Below are 24595 nucleotides of genomic sequence, written 5' to 3' on the forward strand. Positions count from 1 at the left end.
TACATATTTGCTGAATGAACAATTACTTCTCTGAAGGTCATTATCACAAGATTCAACTTACAGACTTAAATGTCTTTTTTCTTTTATTTTTTTTTAGCAAGAGAGAGAGAGACAGATAGGGAGAGACATGAGAAGCATTATCTCATTGTTAAGGCACTTCAGTTGTTCATTGATTACTTTCTCATACGTGCCTTGACCAGGGGGCTCCAGCTGAGCCAGTGACCCCTTGCTCAAGCCAGTGACCTTGGGCTCAAGCCAGAAACCTTGGGTTCCAGCCAGTGACCACGGGGTCATGTTTATGACTGCACGCTCAAGCTGGCGACACCATGCTCAAGCTAGTGAGTTTGTACAATGGGGTTTCGAACCTGGGTCCTCTGTGTCCCAGGTCCTCTATCCACTGCACCACCACCTGGTAAGGCTCAACTTACAGATTTAAAAAGTCTTGATATGTGGTTCATGTATCTATTCCTTAGCAATAGTTCCTATATTTATTTCCCACTTGTAACAAACAATTCATTTTGATAGTAATTCTGTAAAGGTAAATGAAACACATAGATTCTTAAGGTTGCCAAAAAACCACAAAAAGACAGTAAAATCTAAGTGTTGCAGCACAGGAAAGGACTTTGTAGGTATTCTAGTCCAAGTTCATCTATTCTAATCCCATCAACTGCATTGCCACGTTGCATTGCATCTCCCTTCCCACCTTCACAGGGAGGTGGAAGGGTGCAGTAATTAAAAGGATAGGCTTTGCAATCGGGTGACTCTACCATCTCATTCTTGTTCCATCAATGTCTACTGTGTGACCTTGCTAAGGGATTTTAGCCTATCCTGGCCTCAGTTCCCTCATTGTAAAATGAGTTGACAGAAATATAGTCCCCAGCTCATACAGTTTTGTGAGGATTTATGAGCTAAGGCATGTAAGTTTGGCAAGTAGCCAGCACTAAATAAACCTTAGCTATTATTATTATTATTGATTCTGATTTTTAGAAAGTCCTTAACATTGAGCTTAATCAAGTCTTATTAAATGTATACAACTGATTTCACCCACATCACCACCCACCCACAGCTTGAGGTTTACAAATAACTGATACATCTTTTCCTCCATATTAGTTGCCAGAACATCATCCGGCTCACATGAGTAGCAGATACAAAAATCTCTTTTAAGGTCCCCACCACCTCCCACGTCTTATAAACACCTAAGAATGCCAAGAACGCCGTAGTCTTAATTCATTTTAAAAGAATCAGTCCCAGTCCCAACTGCAAGCAAAGAAAACACCAGGATGTCTGAGAGGCCTGTTCATGTCTTGCCTCTCACCCTGTGGAGATGGTGAGAACTGTCTAGGAAGAGCCCAGCACCAATCTTAGGGCTGCAGGATTCTCTTACCACCCCAGAGCCTCCTCTGCGCAGTACACCAGTACACGTGCTTGGGCTCCAAGCCTAAACAGCTCTTTTAGTTCTAGTGCTCATTGTTTTCAAATCACACCCACATTCAGTAGGGCCTCTAGTCTCAGCCACGGGCTGTTGACCAGCTTCCTCACACCCCTTAAAGATAGCTCTATACCCCGGCTGGTCACCTAAGTCCATCAGTCCAGACTGTCCTTTTTCTCATGCTGAATTTGCCCCTGGGGGCCTTTGATGTCCTTTTCTCCCAGAGGACTTCTTGTGGGTTTGTCCTAACCCATTAGGGAAGTTCTAATAATGACTCTTCCCAGGAGGCTCCTTGACTCCCACGCAATTGTCCCGCCTCTTATCATAACAAGGGGTATTGGAGGGGCAGGCTTTGTCAGGCCACAAATAGCTCTACTAGGCTCTCCCTCTGGAGCAACAGGGCCATGAGTAAGAGTGACCACTCTTACTCCCTAAACTAGGAATATCTGTGTTCGCTTAGGCAGAAAGGTAACTGACATTACCTAGCTAACTAATATCAGGTTGCACCCCATCAGATACCCTGTTGAACTTAGGTTCACTGGGTCTGGTTCTACTTCTGGAAGTCAGTACAAGCCTCCCCCTTCTTCCACATGACAGACCGTCACTTATTAGAAAGTACTTGCCAGGGGCCCTTAGATTCTCTTCTCCCTGGTTCCCCCACATGTGCAGTGGGTGATCTTAGGCATATTTTAAAACAATAATAGCTGATGCTATTGAGCTCACTTTATGGCAGGCTATGCTAAGTGTTCCAACATATTAATTAATTTAATTTTCTAATAACCTGATTAGATAAGTGTGATAGGCTCTCTTTTATAATGAGGAAACTAAGGCTCAGGAAGACTTGATAACATGCCCAAAGTCACACAGCGGCTAGAATTTAACATAGGCTGTGTGGTCCAGAGCCCATAGTGATACTGTCCTAACCCAATTTCATAGAACCATGGTTCTTATCTCAGAAAATAGTGGTAAGGATTAAATGTGATAAAGTACAAAAAAGGTAATTATTGCAGTGGCTCCATTAGTGCTCTGAAAAACATTCTTTTGTCACCTTTTTCTTCTATTCAAATGAACATTTTAAACTGCCTGACATAGAGTGGGTGCTCCATGGATTGTAATTACTCTTGTTATTAGCTTGTATCTTTTGAAGTCCCCTCCCTATTTTGATTGTTCTCCTCTAGCTTATTTACATCTTAAGACTGTGGTGCCCAGAAAGGTGCATGATAATACCAGAGGGGTCTGAATAAAGCAAAGTGGAAGGGGACAGTCATCTCTACTGGGAGGGAAGCCCCTAGTAGAAGACCCCTAAATTCTGTCCTATTACCTGTAGTCATTACTCTTTTTAGACATTTATACTGCTAACAGGTATTGAAACTGCTGTCAGTCAAATCCTCAACATCTCTTTATTTAGGCCGTTCATTAATTGATCCACACATCACTTGGCCTGTCCCTGGATAATAGATTTTTTTTTCAAAAATGTCCTTTTCTCTTTTTTTGTCTTTTTCTATTTCTTGATTGTAGGGAGAGAAGAAGAGAAAAGAGAGACAGAGATCCAGAGAGACACAGAGAGAGAGAGTGAGAGAGAGATTTGCTGTTCCTCTTATTTTTGCATTCATGGGTTGATTCTTGTATGTGCCCTGACCAGGGATCGAGCCCACAACCTTGGCATATCTAGACAATGCTCTAACCAACTGAGCTACTGGACAGGGCCCCTAAGACTGTGTTTTGTTTGTTTGTTTGTTTGTTGTTTGTTTGTTTATAAATGGGATTGTTTTTCTTAGTTTCCCTTTCTAATAGTTCATTTTTGGTGTGCATAAATGCAACTGATTTTCAAATATTTATTTCGTATCCTACTACTTTACTGAATACATTTATTAGTTATACTAGTTTTTTTGTTTGTTTGTTTGTTTGTTTTTCCTGTACTTTTCCGAAGCCGGAAACGGGGAGAGACAGACAGACTCCCGCATGCGCCCAACCGGGATCCACCTGGCATGCCCACCAGGGGGCGATGCTCTGCCCCTCTGGGGCGTCGCTCTGTTGCGACCAGAGCCACTCTAGCGCCTGGGGCAGAGGCCGAGGAGCCATCCCCAGCACCCGGGCCATCTTTGCTCCAGTGGAGCCTCCGCTGCAGGAGGGGAAGAGAGAGACAGAGAGGAAGGAGAGGGGGAGGGGTGGAGAAGCAGATGGGCGCTTCTCCTGTGTGCCCTGGCCGGGAATTGAACCCAGGACTTCCGCATGCCAGGCCAACGCTCTACCACTGGGCCAACTGGCCAGGGCCTATACTAGTTTTTTGATGGAATGTTTATATACATTCTTATGTCATCTGCAAATAGTGACAGTTTTACTTCTTCATTTTCAATTTGGATGCCATCTTTTTCTATTTCTTGTCTGATTGCTGTCCAGTACTTCAGGTACTGTGTCGAATAACAGCGGTGAATGTGGACATTCTTGTATTGTTTCTGATCTTAAGAGAGACACTTTTAGTTTTTCCCCATTGACTGTGATGTTAGTTGTGAGTTTGTCACAGATGACTGTTATTATGTTGAATTAAATTTCATCTATTCCCACTTTGCTGAAAGTTTTTATCTTAAATAGATGCTGGATCTTTTCTAATGCTTTTGCTGCATCTATTGTTGTGATCATATGATTTTTATCCTTCATTTTGTATATGTGGTATATCATATTGTTTTGCAGATATTGTACCAACCTTACGTCCCAGGAATAAATTTGACTTGATCACGGTGTATGATCTTTTTAATGTATTGTTGGAGTCAGTTTGCTAATATTTTGTTGAGGATTTTTACATCTATGTTCATGAGGGATAATGGGCTATAATTTTCTTTCCTTGTAGTGTCTTTACCTGATTTTGGAATTATGATAATGCTGCTTCATTAAATGAGCTTGGAAGTCTTCCCTCCTCTTGAATTTTTTGGAATAGTTTGAGAAGGATAGGTGATAGTTCTTTGAATGTTTGCTGAAATTCACCTGTGAAGCCATTGGTGAAAGACTTCTGTTTGTTGAGAGTTTTTTGATTACTGCTTCAATTTCATTAGTTGTAATCAGTCTATTCAGATTTTCTGTTTCTTTCTGATGCTGTTTTGGAAGACTGTATGGTTCTAGGAGTTTATTAATTTCTTCTAAATTGTCTATTTGTTGGTATATATAGCTGTTCATAATATTTTTAAATAATCCTTTGTATTTCATTTTTTATTTTATTTATTTTGGTCTTCTGGTTGTTTTCCTTGGTGAGTCTGGTTAAAGGTTTATCAATCTTGTTTATTTTTTCAAAGAACTAGCTCTAGGTTTCATTGATCTTTATTATTATTTTATTTTTAATTAAATTTATTGAGGTTAACAAAATTATACAGGTTTCAGGTTCACAACTCTACAACACATCATTGTACATTCTATTGTGTGTTTGCCACCCCAAGTCGAGTTTCTGTCCATCACCATTTATCCCCCTACCCCTCCTTTACTTTCTCACACCCCCAGTCCCTGGCAATCACCACACTGCTGTCTGTGTCAATGAATGCTTTTTTTGTTTTCTTCCTTTTTTGTTCCATTGCTCCATCTTCCTCCCCCCAGTCTCTCCCTTGTATTGTTTTTTTAGACTCTATTTATTTTAGCTCTGATCTTCATTATTTCCTCCCTTTTACTCACTTATTCTTTGTTCTTTTAGGTGTAAAGTTAAACTGTTTATTTGAGATTTTTCTTGGTTCTTGGGTTAGGTCCATAATGCTATAAATTTCCCTCTTAGCCTGTTTTACTGTGTTCCATAGATTTGGGGTTGTTGTATTCATTTTCATTTGTCTCAAGGTATCTTCTGATCCCTTCCTTGATCGTTAACCACTCCTTGTTTAGTAGCATGCTATTTAGCCACTATGTATTTGTGTGTCTTTCAGTTTTTTTCTTGTAATTGATTTCCAGTTTCATTACATTGTGGTTGGAATCTGCTTTCAATGCTCTTAAATTTATTGAGGCTTTTGTTTCCTAAAATGTGGTCTATCCTAGAAAATGTTCCGTGTGCACTTGAAGAGAATGTATGTTCTGTTTTGGGGTGAAATGTGAAAATATCAATTAAATTCATCTGGTCTAGTATGTCATTTAAGGCCTCTGTTTCTTTGTTAATTTTCTATCTGGAAAATCTATTCATTAATGTCAATAGGGTGTTAAAATCCCATGCCATGACTATATTACTGTTGATTTCTCCTTTTACATACATAAAGATTTGCTCTTTATATTTATGTTCTTTTAAGTTGGTTACATAAATGTTTTCAAGGGTTATAGCCTCTTCCTGGATTAATCCCTTTATCCTTATGTAATGTCCTTTATTTCTTCTTATAGCCCTTGTTTTATAGTCTATTTCATCTAGAAGTATTGGAACCCCAGTTTTTTTTGTTTGTTTTCATTTGCATGAAATAACTTTTTCCATCCCTTTATTTCAGTCAGTGTGTGTCTTTTTTTTTTTTTTTTTTTTTTTTTGTATTTTTCTGAAGCTGGAAACGGGGAGAGACAGTCAGACAGACTCCCGCATGCGCCCGACCGGGATCCACCCAGCACGCCCACCAGGGGCGACGCTCTGCCCACCAGGGGGCAATGCTCTGCCCCTCCGGGGCGTCGCTCTGCTGCAACCAGAGCCACTCTAGCGCCTGGGGCAGAGGCCAAGGAGCCATCCCCAGTGCCCGGGCCATCTTTGCTCCAATGGAGCCTTGGCTGCAGGAGGGGAAGAGAGAGACAGAGAGGAAGGAGGGAGCGGGGTGGAGAAGCAAATGGGCGCTTCTCCTATGTGCCCTGGCTGGGAATCGAACCCGGGTCCCCCATACTCCAGGCCGACGCTCTACTGCTGAGCCAACCAGCCAGGGCCCAGTCAGTGTGTGTCTTCTATTCTGAAATGGTTATCCTATAGAGAGCACATATATGGGTCTTCCTTTTATTAACCATTCAGCTACCTACGTCTTTTTTTTTTTTTTTTTTTTTTTTTTTTTTTTTTTTTTTGTGAGAGGAGGAGAGATAGTGATACAGATTCCTGCATGTACCTCAACCGAGATCCACCTAGCAACCCTTGCCTGGGGCCGATGCTCCAATCCATTGAGCTATTTTTTTTTTAATAATTTTATTTTTTTAATGGGGCGACATCAATAAATCAGGATACATATATTCAAAGATAACAAGTCCAGGTTATCTTGTCGTTCAATTATGTTGCATACCCATCACCCAAAGTCAGATTGTCCTTGTCACCTTCTATCTAGTTTTCTTTGTGCCCTTCCCCCTCCCCTTTCCCTTTCTCTTTCCCTCCTCCCCCCCGTAACCACCACACTCTTATCAATGTCTCTTTGTTTTACTTTTATGTCCCACCTACGTATGGAATAATGCAGTTCCTGGTTTTTTCTGATTTACTTATTTCACTTCGTATGATGTTATCAAGATCCCACCATTTTGCTGTAAATGATCCGATGTCATTATTTCTTATGGCTGAGTAGTATTCCATAGTGTATATGTGCCACATCTTCTTTATCCAGTCATCTATTGACGGGCTTTTTGGTTGTTTCCATGTCCTGGCCACTGTGAACAATGCTGCAATGAACATGGGGCTGCATGTGTCTTTACGTATCACTGTTTCTGAGTTTTGGGGTATATACCCAGTAGAGGGATTGCTGGGTCATAAGGTAGTTCTATTTTCAGTTTTTTGAGGAACCACCATACTTTCTTCCATTGAGCTATTTTTAACACTTGCAGCAGCACACTCTGAGCTATCCTCAGAGCCCAGGGCCAACGCTTGAACCAATTGAGCCACAGGCTGTGAAAGGTGAAAAGGGAGAGAAGAATGAAAGGGTGGGAAGAGAAGCAGATGGGTGTTTCTCTTGTGTGCCCTAACTGGGAATCGAACCTGGAACATCCATATGCTGGGCCAACACTATCCACTGAGCCAACTGGCGAGGGCCTCTATGTCTTTTGATTGGTGATTTAATACATTTACATTTAAAATGATTATTTATTTATTTATTTTGCCATTTGACTTTTTCATAATTATGTTCCTCTTTTTCTTAAAGATGTTCCTTTAACATTTTTTATAATACTGGTTTGGTGATGATGAAGTCCTTTAGCTTTTTCTTGTCTGGGAAGCTCTTTCAATATCTCCTTCAATTTTAAATGTTAACCTGGCTGGGTAGAGTAGTCTTTATTGTATGCCCTTGCTTTAATCACTTTAAATATTTCGTGCCAATCCCTTCCTGCCTGAAATGTTTTTGTTGAGAAATTAGCTGACAGTCTTATGGGAGCTCCTTGCAGGTAACTAAATGTATTTCTTTCTCACTTTCTCTTTTTTTATTTATTTTTATTTTTAGGGAGACAGGAAGACAGGGAGGTAGAAAAGGAGAGAGATGAGAAATATCAACTCATAGTTGCATCACTGTAGTTGTTCATCAATTGCTTTCCATACATGCTTTGACCAGGGCGCTCCAGCCAAGCTAATGGCCCCTTGCTGAAGCCAGTGATCTTGGGCTTCAAGCCACCAACCATGGGATCATTTTAATGACCCCACACTCAAGCCAGCGAGCCTGTGCTCAAGCTGGATAAGCCTGTGCTGAACCTGGTGACCTCAGGGTTTTGGAGCCGGGACCTCAATGTACCAGGTCAATGTTCTATCCACTGCATTACCACCAGTCAGGCAAATCCTTTATATCTTTTGTTTAAGTTCTTACTAAGTTCCTTGAGTATCTTTATAACCATTGTTTTCAACTCTGTGACTGGTAGATTGCTTGCCTCTATTTTATTTAGTAGTTTTTCTGGGAATCTTCTCTTTTCTCATTTGGGGCATGTTTCTCTGTCTCCTCATTTTGGCTGCCTCTCTGTATTTGTTCATGTGCAGTAGGTGGATCTGCTATGTGTCCCTGTTTTAGTATGGTGAATTAGTGTAGTAGGTGTATTGTGGGACTCAGTGGTGCAGTTTTCCTGACCTCCTGAGTTAGGTGCTTTAAATATATCCCTTGTATGGGTTATGTGAACTCTCCTATGTGGTTGAGTCTTGGTGCCATTGCCAGTCTGTGGATCATTGACCCTTAGGCCGGTTGACTTTGAAGATTGACTGTGAACACAAGAGTATAAGCTGTGGGCACAGGCTGACTCCACAAAGCAGAATTCACTTTAGCAAGATGAGGTGCCTTTGGGTGTGTGACTTGTAGAGCTACCTGTGTTATGCTCTGATGTGATCTGAAGCCTGCTACCAGGTGTGTTTTTTCTGTGGTCTCTTGGGAGGGACTCTGGTGCATGTCAATATTAGGTGCTACCTGTGACTAGGATTGGGCTACCTGTTTGGACCTACAAAGTGACCCACAGTTTGTGGCTGCCTCTGCTGGTCCTGGATGTGCATAGGAGGGTCCAAACTGCATACTAAGGCTTGCCTTCATCAGTTGAGCTTGGGTGCAGGTCAGCAAAAGGCCCATAGCACCCTGAGATCTTCCTCTGCCTGCCTCCTCCTGCCTGCTGCCTGTTAGACTCAGTCACTGAAAGAGCCTCTGTTATGCAACATGAGTTGAACCTAAGCTAGGTTCTCAGTGAGTCTCCAGGTAGGGGCAAGTGATGTTCACTAAACTGAAATAAATTCAGACTTGATGCTAGTGCTGGGTCTGTCTGAGCCCCGTTAGCAAAAGTCTTAGGGTACATCAAGACCAGCCACCTTTTGCTGAGTGCCTGCATATCTTTGTGGTTGGGCGAGGTCTTTGGGAATTGTCAGGGGGAGGCCCTCTGAGTTCATCACACTTAAACAAACCAAGATTTAGCCATGTAAAGGGGGACTCTACACAAAAACAGTGGCACCAGTAGGGTGTGTGAGGAAAAATGGTTCTTGTGCTAGAGCCACACAACTCAGTCTCTCTCTGATTCTGAGAGGACCTTTTAGGGAACCTTCTAAGAGAGTTTGCACCATTGGGCCAGGTTGGCCACAGCCACCTGAAAATTCTTCAGGGCAAGAACTTTGAGGTGAGACAACTGGGGTTCAGGGGGGTAGGGCTATTGGATCTCCTTTAGGGGCAGTTTAAGTCAGTCACACAGGAGTAGAGGGAAAGGCCTCTGTCCCAGAGCCACACAACTCAATCTCTGACACCCCAAGTCTGCCCAGACCTCTTCATGTTCCCTTCAAGAAAATCTACACCACAGTACCAAAAACGCTGACTACTATTTGGCTTGGCAGGGTGGGCAACAGGAAGCCAGGGGGGTAGAGCCAGTGCATTTTCCGAGGCTGATGCCGTGTGGAGAAGAGTACTGAACCCAGGAAGGATGGTATCTGCATGGTGTGGGAGATGGACTCAGCACATGGACTCGGGCAGCTGTCTCTTCAGCTCTTTTCCTAGACACCAACCCAGTCTCTACTTCCATGACTCCAGTTCACTCCAAGCCACCTTCCCTCCCCTGGAGCCCAGGGTGAGTGGCTGCAAATGATTTTGTGAGTTGGCCCTGTAAGAGGGCACCTGGGCTTCTAGCAGACTCTGTTTCTCCCTGGCAGACAGAATGCCTGCTGATTTTCATAGCCAGATGTCATGTGAGCACCTCTTCCCAGGTCTGGAACTCTGGCTGGGGAGCTTGGTGTAAGGCTGATACTCCACGCTTCTTAGTGGGGACCTGTGCAGCTGAGATATCCTTCTGGATTCTCACGTGGGTGTGAGGCCAGCCCTTTTTTTATCTCCTCCCTTTCTACTAGTCTTGGTGTGGCTTCTTCTGTTAATTTTTGATTATAAGACTTCTGTTCAGCTAGTCTTCAGTTGGTTATTTAGGTTGATTGTTCTATATTTTAGTTGCAGTTCTGGTTTGGTCTTGGGAAAAGGTGAGTGTAACTTCCATCTATTCCACCACCATCTCGGGTACCCAATAGATAGAAATATGTTGTTGTTTTTTTCCCAGTAGACACAAGTATTATCTTCATTTTCCAGATTGAGAAATTGAGTCAAATAGTGTTAAGTAACTTCTTTAACATCACACAACTAATAAGAGGTGGAGCTTAGATTCAAACATAGGCTCTCTGCTTCCATAGTGGTGCTCTCGACCCCTTTATCCCCCACCAATGGACTCCTGATCTTTCTTCCAACAAATACCTGCAATCTTCTCCTGTCTTTCAAGTCAAGACTCCTGCTGTATAGAAAGCCTGAGTCCTATGCCATTAAAAGACTGATACTAACCTGTTCTCCAGTCCTCTGTGGGGATTCTAATTGAGCCACTCTGCCTATTCCTAATTATACTATCATGGAGCCTGTATTTTTCTACCTGGTTTGCAAAGAGGTTGTGTAGCCTTGTTTGTGTCCATTTTCTAACTCTGCAATGTCTGTGGAACAAAGTTACCATCTGAAGAACCCTGTGGGAGAGATGAGCTTGGTCTGACAAGCACTCATCTTTCCAAATCAACAGGTCTTCTGATCTGTATTAGAATTTTGCTAAAAGTTTCTGTTACTAAAATTGACATGTTCATCCCTGTGCATTTTTCTGGAAGTTCTACTATGCTTTACAAACTCATATGTTACCATATTGGCATTTTTTTCAGATTATATAATCATGAATACATGTCCATTAGGTTCCCAGGGCTGGCTGTTAATTTTGCAGACCTCATTGCAGTGAGGATTTGGGTGTAAGCACACACAGTGCTGAGATGTCATTCATCGAAGCCTCCCAACTTAAATGCAGCAGCCAGGTGCTCTCCTCCTATCTCCTCACTAGCTCAGACTTTAATTTCCTCTTGGCTATGTTTTTGCTCTCCTTTCCGGTCCACAGATCCTTCTTCTTGATATAGACTATGGAAACAAACTAGGAGATGAATAATTCTGTTTCACTGTATCATCTCTAAATTAACTGTATCAACTGCTCCAAGCAGAGGCCAAACCTCTCCTTTTTCTTGTCTTGTTCTGAGCATTCCCCAGTGGCTCTTGTTCTATGTGTGCATTAACCCCAAGCCCAGCCTTCTACTTCCCTGACTTGATTCTTTCATTTGATGCCATTCCTTTGTATCTGCTCTTGGCGACAAATTCCTCCTTCCTGTCTTTGTAAGTGTCCTTGTAAAATATAAGTTTACTAGAGACATAGTGATTTCTTTGGATAACTCCCTCTCTTCTACCTGTCTGGAATTAGGTACGTATAGATAGAATTATATTATGTGGAACCTATGATCTTTCTAAAATCAATTTCTATATGATTAAACCACAGTGTAATCTAATTAGAATAATTAATCTAATCTAGATTAGATCTTCAACCATAGGATCAAAGAGTGTCTAGCCAAGTGCCTTACACATAGGAGGCCTGCAATAATGGTGACAATAATAGCCAATCTTTATTGAGTGTTTACCATGATTCAGGCACTGTGCCAGGAGCTTTTTATAGATTATCTCCTTTAGTTCTCACAATCAACATGTAAGATAGGTCCTGTTATTCATGATTATAGTTGAAGCAGCTGAGATACAGGGAGGTGACATTTACATAGCTGTGAGGGCAGAGCCAGGAGCCTGACTCAGGTCTGCCCAGATTCCTGAGTGTGCACTTTAACCTCCACATGATGCTGCCCTTTGAGTTTGTTTAAGACCATGAATCATACCTTCTTTTCCCTGGACTTGTAGAGCTCAATTTTCCTATAGCTCCAGGAACACAAACTGCTCATATTTCCTTCTTTGGCTCTTATAAATCATATGATGACAAGGTCCCCTTTCTCTCCAAGTACATCACCTTCACTCTGTCATCCGTATAATTCTCCCCTATTGGCCAAAAATAGGTCCAAGTGGCAGCTCTCTTTACTGCATTTTTGTCCCTCTGTGATGTGAGCTTGTCAGCAGAGCAAGGCTTGAAAGAATTAGCTGCCCAGCTTCTGGCAGCCTGGGGCTCAGAACAGACTTCTAGCTGCCCGCCCCCACCCCTCAGCCTTCAGAGAACAGGGCCTAATGGTGGAGTGACAGTTGTGCCCAGCCAGGTGGGCCTGCGGGAAGTGGGCCCTCTGTCTCCTCACTGTGGTTTTCATGCTCTGGGAATATCACTTTGGTTCGAAGGTTTTTCTTCAACTATAATTTACATGCCATCTACTCTCAAAGAGAATGTGAAATGGTTTACAATAAAATATGTCTAAAATAGAACAGTTAAAACACATTTTAAAAAGAGACAGACAGAGAGAGGTCATAATTCACTTGGTTTGAATCTTTGACAAGAAGTTTTATAGCATGTGACTATATTTGATTAATTCCCAATACAAACATCTAGGTGTGTGGGAATGGGGAAAGGACTCTGAAGAGGAGGAGAAGCTAGAACCTCAAGAGCCTGTTCTCTCCAGGTAGTCAAAATCAAACAGCTTCATGCCTAGTGGCATCCATGAAAATACTCATTAATACTGCCCCATCTCAGGAGACCTCAGGGTGAGGCAGCACAGGGACAACGGCAAGGGTTAATCCTAAATTTAGAGCAGCTAGTCTGCACAAGGGTCATAGCTATAACTCATCATTATCATCAACAAAGGACCACAATAAATTTGTCTTTAAATTTTAATGCTCAATTCATATATTATACAGATAGAACTCACACTATCCATTTGTCTCTGTTATTATTTTTAAGCACAGAATTGGTATAAATTACAGGGGAATCTTCTAAAATTACTACAATTGCTTCAAAGAAGCTTATGCTATGGCTTATCTGCTGAACATGATTCCCAGGAAGGAAAAGCTGAGTAAGGAATGAGTGAATGAGTGCACACGTGATCCTGCAACACCCATGAGTCAGTCTCATACTGGCTATGCCATAAACAGTTCATTCATTAAGGCTGGGTGTGTCCTCTAGCAGCGCTTCCCATTGTGATGAAGCCTGGTATTTGGAGAGTTCTGAGTCAGATGGCCAGCCAGCCACATGACTCAGGACATTGTAGGGCAGGACAAGGAACACAATTACTTTGCTGACCCCATCCAGACACACACTTATAACCACCTTGATAGTTTCACATATGGCTGTGTCCATTTCACAGCCAGATGGAAAAATAGAGGAGAAACCATGGCAGTGAAAGATGGGCTTGTGAATACTTATGCCATCAGAGGTGTGACAGCACTGAGAATGACCAAGTGAATCGGAGAAAAGGTTCAGTGAGGACTCTGGTGGGCATCTTCCTGGTTCCCTGTAGTTCTAAAGGGGCATTTCTGTAGTTCACTGTATGAAATTAGAGTGCTAAGACAACTTAGACGCTAATTACTGGCCAGGTTCAGTTTAAAACAAATAGCATGCACAATGAAATACCAGGCAACAGATCTAACTAAAGCTCTCTTAGTTATTTATTTCTGTTTCCCTAATGTGAAGGTTCTAAGTATGTAGTTATTTGTGGAAGTGGTAGTAGTTATTTGTTGTAGCCAACTAGTGATATTCTCTTGGGTATAGGAAGTCATTGAAAACGGCAATGATTAGGTGAGGGGCAATGGCATTGATAAGTTTGAGCATGGCTATTTTTTGTCAGCTTGATAGAATTTGATGAGTGGTTACTTTTAAAACTTATTGTAGGGATGGATTAAAATATATAATTAACATATGGGATGATATTATAGCAAAACCCAATCTCCACAAATGATTATGTATATTCACTCAATTCACCAAGTATTTGGCATCATCTAGTTGTCTGTGCATCCACTCATTCCTATTCATCCACCCATCTTTCCATATTCACTCACTCAACACCAATTGAACCCTGTAATGAGATCATTTGTGTCCCCCCGCCACCAAAAAAAATTTATATGTTGAAACCTTAACCTTCAGTATCTAAGATCGTGACTATATTTGGAGATAGGGTCTTTAAAGAGGTAATTAAGTCAAAACGAGGTTATTAGGGTAGGCTCTAATTCAGTATGACTGGTGTCATATTGAGGAATGCAGAGGGAAGCCCATGTGAAGACACAGGGAGGAGACTGTCCTCTACAAGCAAAGGAGAGAGGCCTCAAAATAAACCAACCCTGCTGACATCTTGATCTCAGACTTCCAGCCTTCTAAATTGTGAGAAAATTAATTTCAGCTGGTTAAGCCCCAAATTATGTTGATTAGGTACAGATATTGATCAACTTACGACCTATGCAACTTACGACCATTTGACTTTATGACCACAATCGCTAGCCACGACTGCTCTGTGTCTGGCAGAGCAAGCGTTGCCCAGCTGGACGTACGACAGTGCGGACCAGCTTCTGGCAGCACTACCATCTCCGCGTGCACCATTTCAACTGTTATCCCAGACTCGGTACAGCAATTTGTGTTTTGTGTCTTGGATATTTTTCATTAAACCCCTCCCAAGATGTCTACCAAGAGGAAATTGTCTTTGTCTACGCCTCAGCCTGCCAAGAAGGAAAAAAAGGCCATTGATCTTGATAGAAAAATGAGCGCGGGCTCATTTGACTTGAGCATGGGTTCACCAGCTTGAGTGCAGGGGCGCTGGCTTGAGCACGGGATCATAGACATGACCCCTTGGTCGCTGGTTTGAGCCCAAGGTCACTGGCTTGAGCAAGGGGCCACTCGCTCTGCTGTAACTCTCTGGTAAAGGCACATATGAGAAAGCAATCAATGAACAAGTACAAAGGAGGAAAGAAAGTGAATGTGATCACACATGTTTATGAAAAAACCAACTCTGGTAACCCCAACTGCTGCCTCAGATGACAACATCAACGATCCGCAGCCAAGCACCAGCATCCAATAAAATGTTTCATACATGTTTATATTTTGATATGTTTTGCAACTGGGAAAATGTTTCCTATGGTATTTTTTACTCCTGTATTTTGTATTTTTGTATGCACCTGTATTTTGTAATTTTGTATGTTTTGCAAATATTAAACCAGTTGTACTGGTAATGCAGTGTTTTACTTAAACCTGATGAATGTAAAAATAAAAAACAAAATGGTGTAGAGATGATACAAATGGCATAAAATGAACAAAGAAAATTATAATATATAACAATAATGCAAGAAAATTATGATAAATATGACTTAAAGATTTTTATAACATCATTTCACAATACTGTACACATAGCCTACTCAACTTACGATCAAATCGTGTTACAACTGGTCTGTTGGAACCAATTGTGGTCATAAGTCAAGCACTAGCTGTACTAGTGTGTGGTATGGGTTATGGTAGCATGGTAGTACTAGCAGATTGATACAAGTATCTATAATGAACCAGGCACCGTGCTCGATATGGAGGAAATATCATCTTTGTCTTCAAAGAGCTCCCGGCCTGCTAGGCACAAAACAATGCTCAGTGTTGGGGAAACTATAAGGCTAGGATGATGAATCAAATAATTACTATTATGACTGCTAATAGTCTATAAAACCAAAACTATTTTTTATTTTTAATTAATTAATTTTTGTGACGGAGACAGTCAGAGAGAGGGATAGATAGGGACAGAAAGACAGGAAGGGAGAGAGATGAGAAGCATCAATTCTTCGTTTTGGCACCTTAGTTGTTCATTGATTGCTTTTTCATATGTGCCTTGACTGGGGGGCTACAGCAGAGCGAGTGACCCCTTGCTAAAGCCAGCAATCTTAGGCTCAAGCCAGCAACCTTGGGCTTCAAACCAGTGACCTTTGGGCTCAAGCCAGCAAGCATGGGTCATATCTATGATCCCACACTCAAGCCAGCGACCCCACGCTCAAACTGGTGGTGAGCCCACGCCTCAAGCTGGCGACCTCAGGGTTTTGAACCTGGGTCCTCTGCGGTCCAGTCCAACGCTCTACCCACTGCGCCACCACCTGGTCAGGCACCAAAAGTTTTTTTAAACGAAAACTTTTGGCCCTCTTGGTCTGCCTACTGGGTCCACTGATTGACACATGCCCTTATTTTATTTTGAAATCCAACAAAAAAAATTCCAGGATGAGGGGTTAGTTGGGAGTTCATCGAAATTTACATCAACCACAAGAAACTAAAACCTGCCGAGGTATGGGAGGTTTTCTCATTTTTTTTTTTTCCAATTCATGTGGCATCCTTTAGGTTTAATACAGTCTTCAGAGCAGTTTTGTTTCTTTAAACTCATCAGAAGTCAGAGATCTCTTTTCACAGTCAAATCTTATCTTCTGGGCAGATTCATTCCCTCCCAGCTCACGTGGCTTCAGCTGGTCCTCAGTAAACAGAAGGTACAGCAGTGACAGCTGGCATCCTGGTTCACTTGGAATCTGTTTGTGCAATTACTCTTTACCTGGAGCCACTAACGCAGGGAACAAATCATGCCTTAACCCAAGGTGGGTGACATAGCACAGGGCTTTGAGGCTTTTAGAGTAGAACATAGTCACACATCTTAGCAAACAGCATGAACCAAACTGTAGACACATGGAATTATTAGAGCCCTAAGAAACCTTAGATGTCGTAGTCTTTATAAAAAAAAAGCCTTCATTTTATAGAGTTGGAGTCAGAGACACAGGTTAAGTGTTAAATGATTTGCCTACAGTCAAAAACTAGTTAGTAGCAGAAATGGGATGATGGCCCTTGTCTCTTGCTGCAAGTCCAGGTATGTTTTCTGTCACTGTAGGTCCAGGCTTGGGAAGTCATACCTCAAAGCCAATCTGTTCACAAACACAGTGTCTGTAATTCAGTTGCACTGTTGCTGAACAGAGTGCTGTTTATTCCTTGGTTTTGGTCTGAGCAACCAGGATTCCTATTGGTTTGAGGAACAGAGTCACGTAGGCATAGCCCTCTTTTCCCTTCAAAAATAGAACTTCTTATTAACTATAACAAATGGGAAAGAAGTGGGAAGAAGAAACAAATGTTTATTAGGTACCAACTTTGTGGCAGGCACTGTGCCAGTAGCACATCACAGAAACTCATGGGCAGACATAGTAATCCTTATTTTAAGATCTCACAGTACCAATGGACAGTCCCAGGATTTGTTCTAGTCCACAACCTGGGATTCTACCGCTATATTATACTGCCTTCCTCAGCATAATCAATAGGGTTATATTATAAGGCTAACTTAAATTTATGCTGAGATGTAAGGACACACAAACATAGAATTGTGTCTTCTTTGTTAACCTTTAACTTTTCTCAATGAGTCCCTGTAAAGGCAGTGCTACTTCCGCCTCTAGGCTACATACACCACCACCCAGCTCCTGCTGACCTCCTTTGGCCAGGAATTTGCCCAGAGTTACAAACTCCGGGACAGCTGTGCATCATGAGCCGTTGCAGGAAGCTTTCACTCGCCCTTATGGGAGAGGAGATTCACCGCTCCATCAGTCCTCTTCTCTTGCTATCATGTCTGGCTTCTTTCTTAGCAGACATGTGGATACCTTCTATGAGATCATTTTTTTTTTATTCCAGAAAAGACCTTGGATCCCATGTCCTGCTCTCATAGTCAGAAATTAGAATGTTTAGGTCTACTAGATATTATTTTGTCTTTCATGAACAGATAAGAGAAAGACCACAGTGATACACAGCATGTCAGTCTGGCTCACTTAGATTCTGTTTGTGGAGTTCCCTTTTCTAGGAAGCTAATATTTGCTGAGTGCTGATGTCCCAGGCACCATATGGTGTCCCGGGCACCACACTAAGCCTTTTCTCCGGATGGTCTCCCTTAATACTCCGAGTAATCTTGTATTGCACCTACCTGTTTACAGGGCAGCAAATTCACTTCGGAAGGTCAAACAAGTCAGTCAGGTTCATATAGCCATCAAGAAGCAGGGCCCGGCTTCGAACCCAGGCTGCTGTACAAACCCCTGAGCTTTTAATCCACCGTGCATGCTGCCTCTTGACTGTTTCTTTGCCCATTTTCAGAAAGTTTTCCACCAGCTGGCCAAACATTTTCCATAATTCTTGCTCTTAGAACAGATGATTTCCAAGATTGCATCGAGTATTGAAATTCCATGACTAATTAAAGTTATAATTTATGCAGTTTGATTAATTTGCACTAATGTCCGAGTTCATTTATTACATTAATTCCTTTACTGAAGGTTCCAACAGCTTTTTAGTTTACTTACTGATCTCTTAATGTTATAGAAATCACGCTGCTTTTCCAAGAATAACATTTAAAAATCTGAATTTTAAAAATGTAAGGTTTTAAAACTCATCTGAAAGAATGTTAGCATTTGCACAACGTATCAGGTTTCCATATGGACCAAAATAGTTACTTCAAGCCGCCCCCTTGGCTTTCCCTGGTCGCAGGCACAGGGTGCAGCGTCAGGTCCTTTTCAGCAGGAGCGAACGGTTTGAGCGTCTTGGGTTTGAGCACTGCCTCTGTTGGACGTGCCAGGCCCAGACGGGTGTAGACTCGTCAGGATGCTGAATCCATGCAGACGTCAACTCCTCTGAACTTGAAGGACTTGTTGGAGAGCCTCCTGTTGTGCTCGTGTCAGAGCTGGTATGAGCCCGCGGTGTGACAGTTTGGTTCCGCAGCCTTGAGCAATGGCCTTTTTGGACCAGCTCAAGCATCTGAGTCCTTCTGCTGAACTGTGCTTGTAGAACGGTTCCAGAGGGGTTTTTGTTCACAGACCCACCAGATGGGTTCTCTCCAGTGTCTGAGTGGCTTTCCGCAGCTGAAAGCAGATTCCACTTGAGACACACCTGAAGTTCATTCTGAACAGGTTGAGAAGACAGAGAAGACCAAAAAGGAAGGAACTGACAGGATGTGATTCTGCAATCACATCTGTAATTAGGGAGCCCTGGGCAAAACTTTGAAGAGTGTCTGGACCTGGTCTTGCTCACACCCTGTCTGTAGTTCTGGTCATCGGAGTCTGGCAAGCCTGGGTTCCAACAAAGCTGTGCTATAGATGGCTTGGCGGTAATGAGAACATCAGTTGACCACTCAAACCTCAGTTTCCACATCTGTAAATTGGATGATAGTACCTCCCTCAAGGGCGTGTTCTGAGGACCTGCCCTGATGCTGTTGAAGCCTCTGGTTCCCTGTGCTCCACTGTGTGGCCAAGGCATGGTCAGCAGCTGCACAATGCTGATTTGATTCCCTTCTTCCCCTCCCCACCAGAGGACACACTCCTATAGAAAAATAAAGTTCATGCAACCTTGTATTTTAGGAGCACCCACACAGCCATGTGCCATGAAATGCATGTATTTGATGAGTTTTCAGTAAATCTAATTCTAAAATCATATTTTAAATATACTTAGGGAGATACACAAAGATGCCCCTGAATAGATTGCTTTATAAAGACAATAATAATTTTCTGAATTATTTCAATTCAGGATTTTTAGAAATTCTATTTTCACAAAATTAGGCCCCACCCCCCACCCCCACCCCATGGCTCCCTGCCTAAAGGAACAATAGCAGTGAGCAAACAGTGCTTGCCTTCTGAAGACACCTGGTCCCTCCTGCCTACGTTTCTGCTAAAGGCTGGCTCATCCAATGCAGCTGTCAGGTGCTGGCCACTCTTCCCTTGTGATGAGGAGAACCTGTCCCAGGTCCTAAGCTGGCTGGGACTTGAACTATAACGCTGAAGTTGAAGAGTCAAGGTGGGTCTCCATTGGAGAACTAGCAGAGGGGAAGGGACTGTGTCGCGATCCTGCCATGGGACCTATTACGGGGTCTTGAACGGGAAAAGGTATGGAATTGAATAAATGATAGAGACTTAAAGATATACACGTACAGATGGGTTCGGGAGGATGGCACAGAGAACAGTCTCTACTGTTCCTGAGCCGTAACATGGCTGCTCCCAAAAGCGCATCCGTCTTTATTCAGGGAAAAACATGGCCCATCAGCAAAATCAGTGGTTTCCAAGACCACTCAAAGACCACCCCCACCATACCATTCCAATCTAACTTTACACCAATAAGACACTAGCTTCCAGCCTCTTCCGGAGAACATGGGTCGGACAAGTGAGAATCAGATATAGCTCTTTGTTAACTAGGCAAGTGAGGTGGGGGGTTGGGCCCAGCACCTCTGTCCCCAAGATATCCAGATTGTAAAAATACCCTGTTTATATTTCAGTCCCCGACAGGACTGTCCTCCAGGGAACTACCTGAGGCCAACTTGGAGTGAGGGTGGTCTCTGCCTCGCTCCAGAAATCATATTCCCAGTAAACCCATGTAAAGCATTAGAATTATGCCTGGAACATAGTAAATGATGCAGGCTAACCATCATTATTACCAGTGTCATTATTATTACAGTGCGTTTCAAGATAGATTTGGCTTGGGTTGTCTTTCCAAAGTAGACTTCCATTTTATAGAACTGAGGGGTGGATTTTGGAACCAGTAGTTAAATAGCCAATGAAGGGGCAATTTGACAACCTTGGGATTGATTTCACAAGTCATTTCAGATCATCTATGTCCTCCTTACTCTCCCTAAATAGCCAGAACTAGCCAAGTCCCAGCTCGGCTGGTCCAATTTACCTGACCTATCGCTGTCTCCCGAGCCCCGAAGTAGTGATGAACGCCTTGTTGTGTATTCGTCCAATGCACTGTTGGGAGTGGGATGCAGCCAGACTGCTAAGTCCACACCACTCTGCATTTAGGCTTCAGAAGTCTGATTCCGAGAGTGTACAGCTTGTGTAGCATTCTAGATTTCCAGAGGAAAGTTTTGAACAGAATAGCCCAGACCCAGGTGTGGGTAATTTAAAGCCTGGGTAAAATGGGGCAGAAAGAGCCCAGCATATTCAGGTCTGAATCCTGGCTGGGGAGATGTGGACGGTTCAGTGCAGGTGTTTACTGACTGGCTTCCCTCCAGGTGTTTACCGCCCCGGTGCCTGGGGCTGTGGGCAGCCCAGGCTCGTTCCCCCTCCTTGTCTCCTCCCCTTATCTTCTCCCTTCTCCTCACACTTTTCATAGGCTGGAGAAACTCAGGAACCTACAGAGCCCAGGGAAGGGTAATTAGGTAGAGAGACCAAGGAGTCCATCCCTGCTCTGACTGGGACACCTTAAAATGTAAGGGCTGACGCTGGGCTTTGAACACCAGCTCTCACCCATCTCTGCCTGGATGAGGCCCTTCTACCCTGGAAATCATGGAGAGAGGATAGTATGAGGCCTGGAGTCTTATCTCCAGGAAATAGCAAGACTGGCAGCCACTGATTCAGACAGAGGCAGTGAGAACAAAAACCACTGCTTCTTCCCTCCCTCACATCCCACCTCCACCCCTCCATCCTATGTGGCCCAGGCTGCCTGTGCTGCTTGATGCCAGACCTTGGCAGGGGTCTCCTTAGAGACCTCTTAGTCTTGAAGCTGGTGAACCCTTTAGCTGGCATGTCTCTGAATTCACCTCCCAGAGGAGAAAGCATATGCTGCTGGGGCCAGTTGCAGCTCCTCACTGGGCAATAGTTGTTCTTCAGTCGGAATGGCTTTCTCTTCTTCCTAAGGCATAATGTCACATCGAGTCCTGAGGCCAGTCTAGCCTCTGGGGTAGAGGAATGTGTTCTTTTATAAACCCACCACACTGCAGGTGCTGCACCCAGAAGGGTTTCCCCAACAACGGTGCACTAAACTAGAGGAATTACCTTAAGGTGAAAGAGGGGTGTTTTGTGATCATTGTTGCTCCACTTCCTGTTGCCAGCAGCCAAGTATGCCTGTGGACAGGGGGGCGCCAGGGCCCAAGAGAGGGGTAAGCAGTAGACACAGGAAGTGATATGTGTATGCTGTGTGTGGAGAAGGAGGGCTGACCGCTCGAGGGCGCCTGCAGAGCCCCGAATTTCCTCCTGGGTACCTGGGCCCACCTGGCAGGTACTGAGAGGCTCCCAGCGCTGGCCCAGCCCCACGCTAGGCTGTGCACAGCTGCCCTGGGTCACACTTTGGACCCTTTTCCAGGGGTCCTCTTGGGCACAGGGAAGAAGGGTCTTCCATCCAGCAGTCTCACATTCACCAAAGGCTTCGAATTTGGATTTTTAAATTGTTATCCCCAAAGATATGCTAATAAGACTAAAAGAAGAAAATGATCATCAGCTTTAAACCTTGGCAAGTGTATGGTAACAGACTATGGAATTTTAAAAATAAATCCTGGTATTATATTATGAGTAGGATGATTACATTGCCTCGTGTCTATGTTTTAAATTTCACTCATGTTAGAAGTCTTAATTTATTAAATGTAAATTTCTAAAATATATCACAATTTTTGAAACTCTATTTGGTCATTTCTTTGTTTTTCACATACCTGGAGCCCCAGAGGATGAAAGTGTCCTCGGCCTCTCCTGACTCCCAAGTGGCCCAGTGGCCACTCTCCTCTTGGTGGGCGGTGGGAAGATTGCTCCCTTTCCACACTGTCATTTCAGCCTCAGAAAATCTACGCTGCCACTTATTTCATTCCAGCAGCTGACCTAATGGAAGAGGCCTCCTAGGCTTAGGCATGAGCAGTTCAAACTCTTTCTCTATTTTAAGCACTGTTTTCTCCCTTGTTGGGCAAACAAGTGTGTAACAACTGTGTTAGGCTTCCTTGCTTGCCCTTTGCCTGATTGGTGCATGAGCACCGGGCAGGACCATGTATGTATAGTCTGTGGAAGCCACGGGTGCTTGCCCTCAGGGCGGCAGATTGTAAATTGCCAATTGCCTGTCTGCTTGCAAAGGGCCATTGCTTACTATTGAATATTTGCTGGAGAAAGGGTTTTTGCCCTGGCCTGTTTTGCTTGTGAGTCCTGAGAGAGAGGGAGAAGCAGTTTGCCCTGCCTGCTTGTTTGTCCGTCATTTTGAGACTCTAATAAACGGAATGGCCCACCACCCTCCGGCTCCAGTTCCTTTACTGTCTGCCTGAATCCAGTGCGGGCCTGCGTGGCCATGGTGGCCACCTGCACTACATGCCCGGCAATAAGGCTGCCTTACTTGCTTGCTTACTTAGGCCTGTCCAGCTCGGGCAGCTATTCTTTAATTCTTTGTCCTTAAGTAATGGGGTTCAACCATGGCTGCCATTGGAATCAAGGGCAGGGGAAGTTTTCAAGAAACTGATGCCTGGATCCAACTCTCAGATACTGTGATTGACTTGACATGGGCTATGATCTGAGCACTGGGAGTTTTAAAAGATCCCCAGGTGGTTTAATAGGTAGAAGTTTCAGCAACAGTGCCCTAGGATAGTGGTTGGCACACATTAGCCTGTATCATAATGACAGAGAAGGAGCTTGTTAAAGACTGACTGCTGGGCTCCATACTCACAGCTTCTGAATCAAGGTGTCTAGATGGTACCCCATAATTTGCATTTCTAACTAGTCCCAGGTGATGAGATGTTGCTGGCCCAGGGACCGCAGTTTGAGAACCACAAACCTAAAAGGAAGCCAGGGGATGGGCTGGGGAGGGAAGTGTGAGTGAATGCACAAAGATCCAGCTGTTTCTTACTCTCGGGCTCCACCAATGGCTGCTGAGGCACCAGCGTGCCCAAGTTCCAGAGTGTGGGTTACTGTGCGGATGCTCAGCTGAGACCAGGCAGCTGGCAACTTGGGGGTTGGATAAAGCACGGGCCTGAAACAGAGAGTCTAGTCTGTGGTGTAAGGCAGTGGTCCCCAACGTTTTTTTGGCCATGGACCGGTTTAATGTCAGAAAATATTTTCACGGACCGCCCTTTAGGGTGGGACTGATAAATGTATCATGTGACCGAGACAAGCATCAAGAGTGAGTCTTAGACGGATGTAACAGAGGCAATCTGGTCATTTTTAAAAAATAAAACATCATTCAGACTTAAATATAAATAAAATGGAAATAATGTAAGTTATTTATTCTTTCTCTGCGGACCAGTACCAAATGGCCCACGGATCAGTACCGGTCCACGGCCCGGGGGTTGGGGACCACTGGTTTAAGGTACCAAGAAGCTGAAAATTGATATTGATATTGTGGGAGGAAAGGTCAGGCTTTCCTGTCCCGTCCCTCCTTTAGGGAGGGGACGGAGAGGAATGTAGAAGTTTCTGGCTTGCAAGAACAATAGGTCACTCAGTTTTAAATCTAAAATAAAGGTTAACCTAGAAACTTCTTCTCTTTCAATAGGAGGCAGCATTTACATGCTACCTTGCATTGACTGTAGTTCCTCCCCCTTCCTGGAATCTTGAGGGTGAAATACCTCTAGGCTAGTGAGGGAAGATGAACCCTGAAAGATTTGTAAACATCTTTGATTGTGTTACCTTGAAAGTCTTAATGTTTCTGTGTTTCCCCTAAACAAATGTTGCCAGCTCGTACCATGATGTCATGCTCTCCCCCTCCATGTGTGAGCAAGGGTATATAAACAGCCCCTGAACTATTTTGGGGGCTTGCACACAATTTGGGTCTGTTGCCCTGTGTCAGTCATATGCGGCCGGCATATTT

This window comes from Saccopteryx leptura, chromosome 6, assembly GCF_036850995.1.
Source record: "Saccopteryx leptura isolate mSacLep1 chromosome 6, mSacLep1_pri_phased_curated, whole genome shotgun sequence".
Classification (NCBI taxonomy): Eukaryota; Metazoa; Chordata; class Mammalia; order Chiroptera; family Emballonuridae; genus Saccopteryx; species Saccopteryx leptura.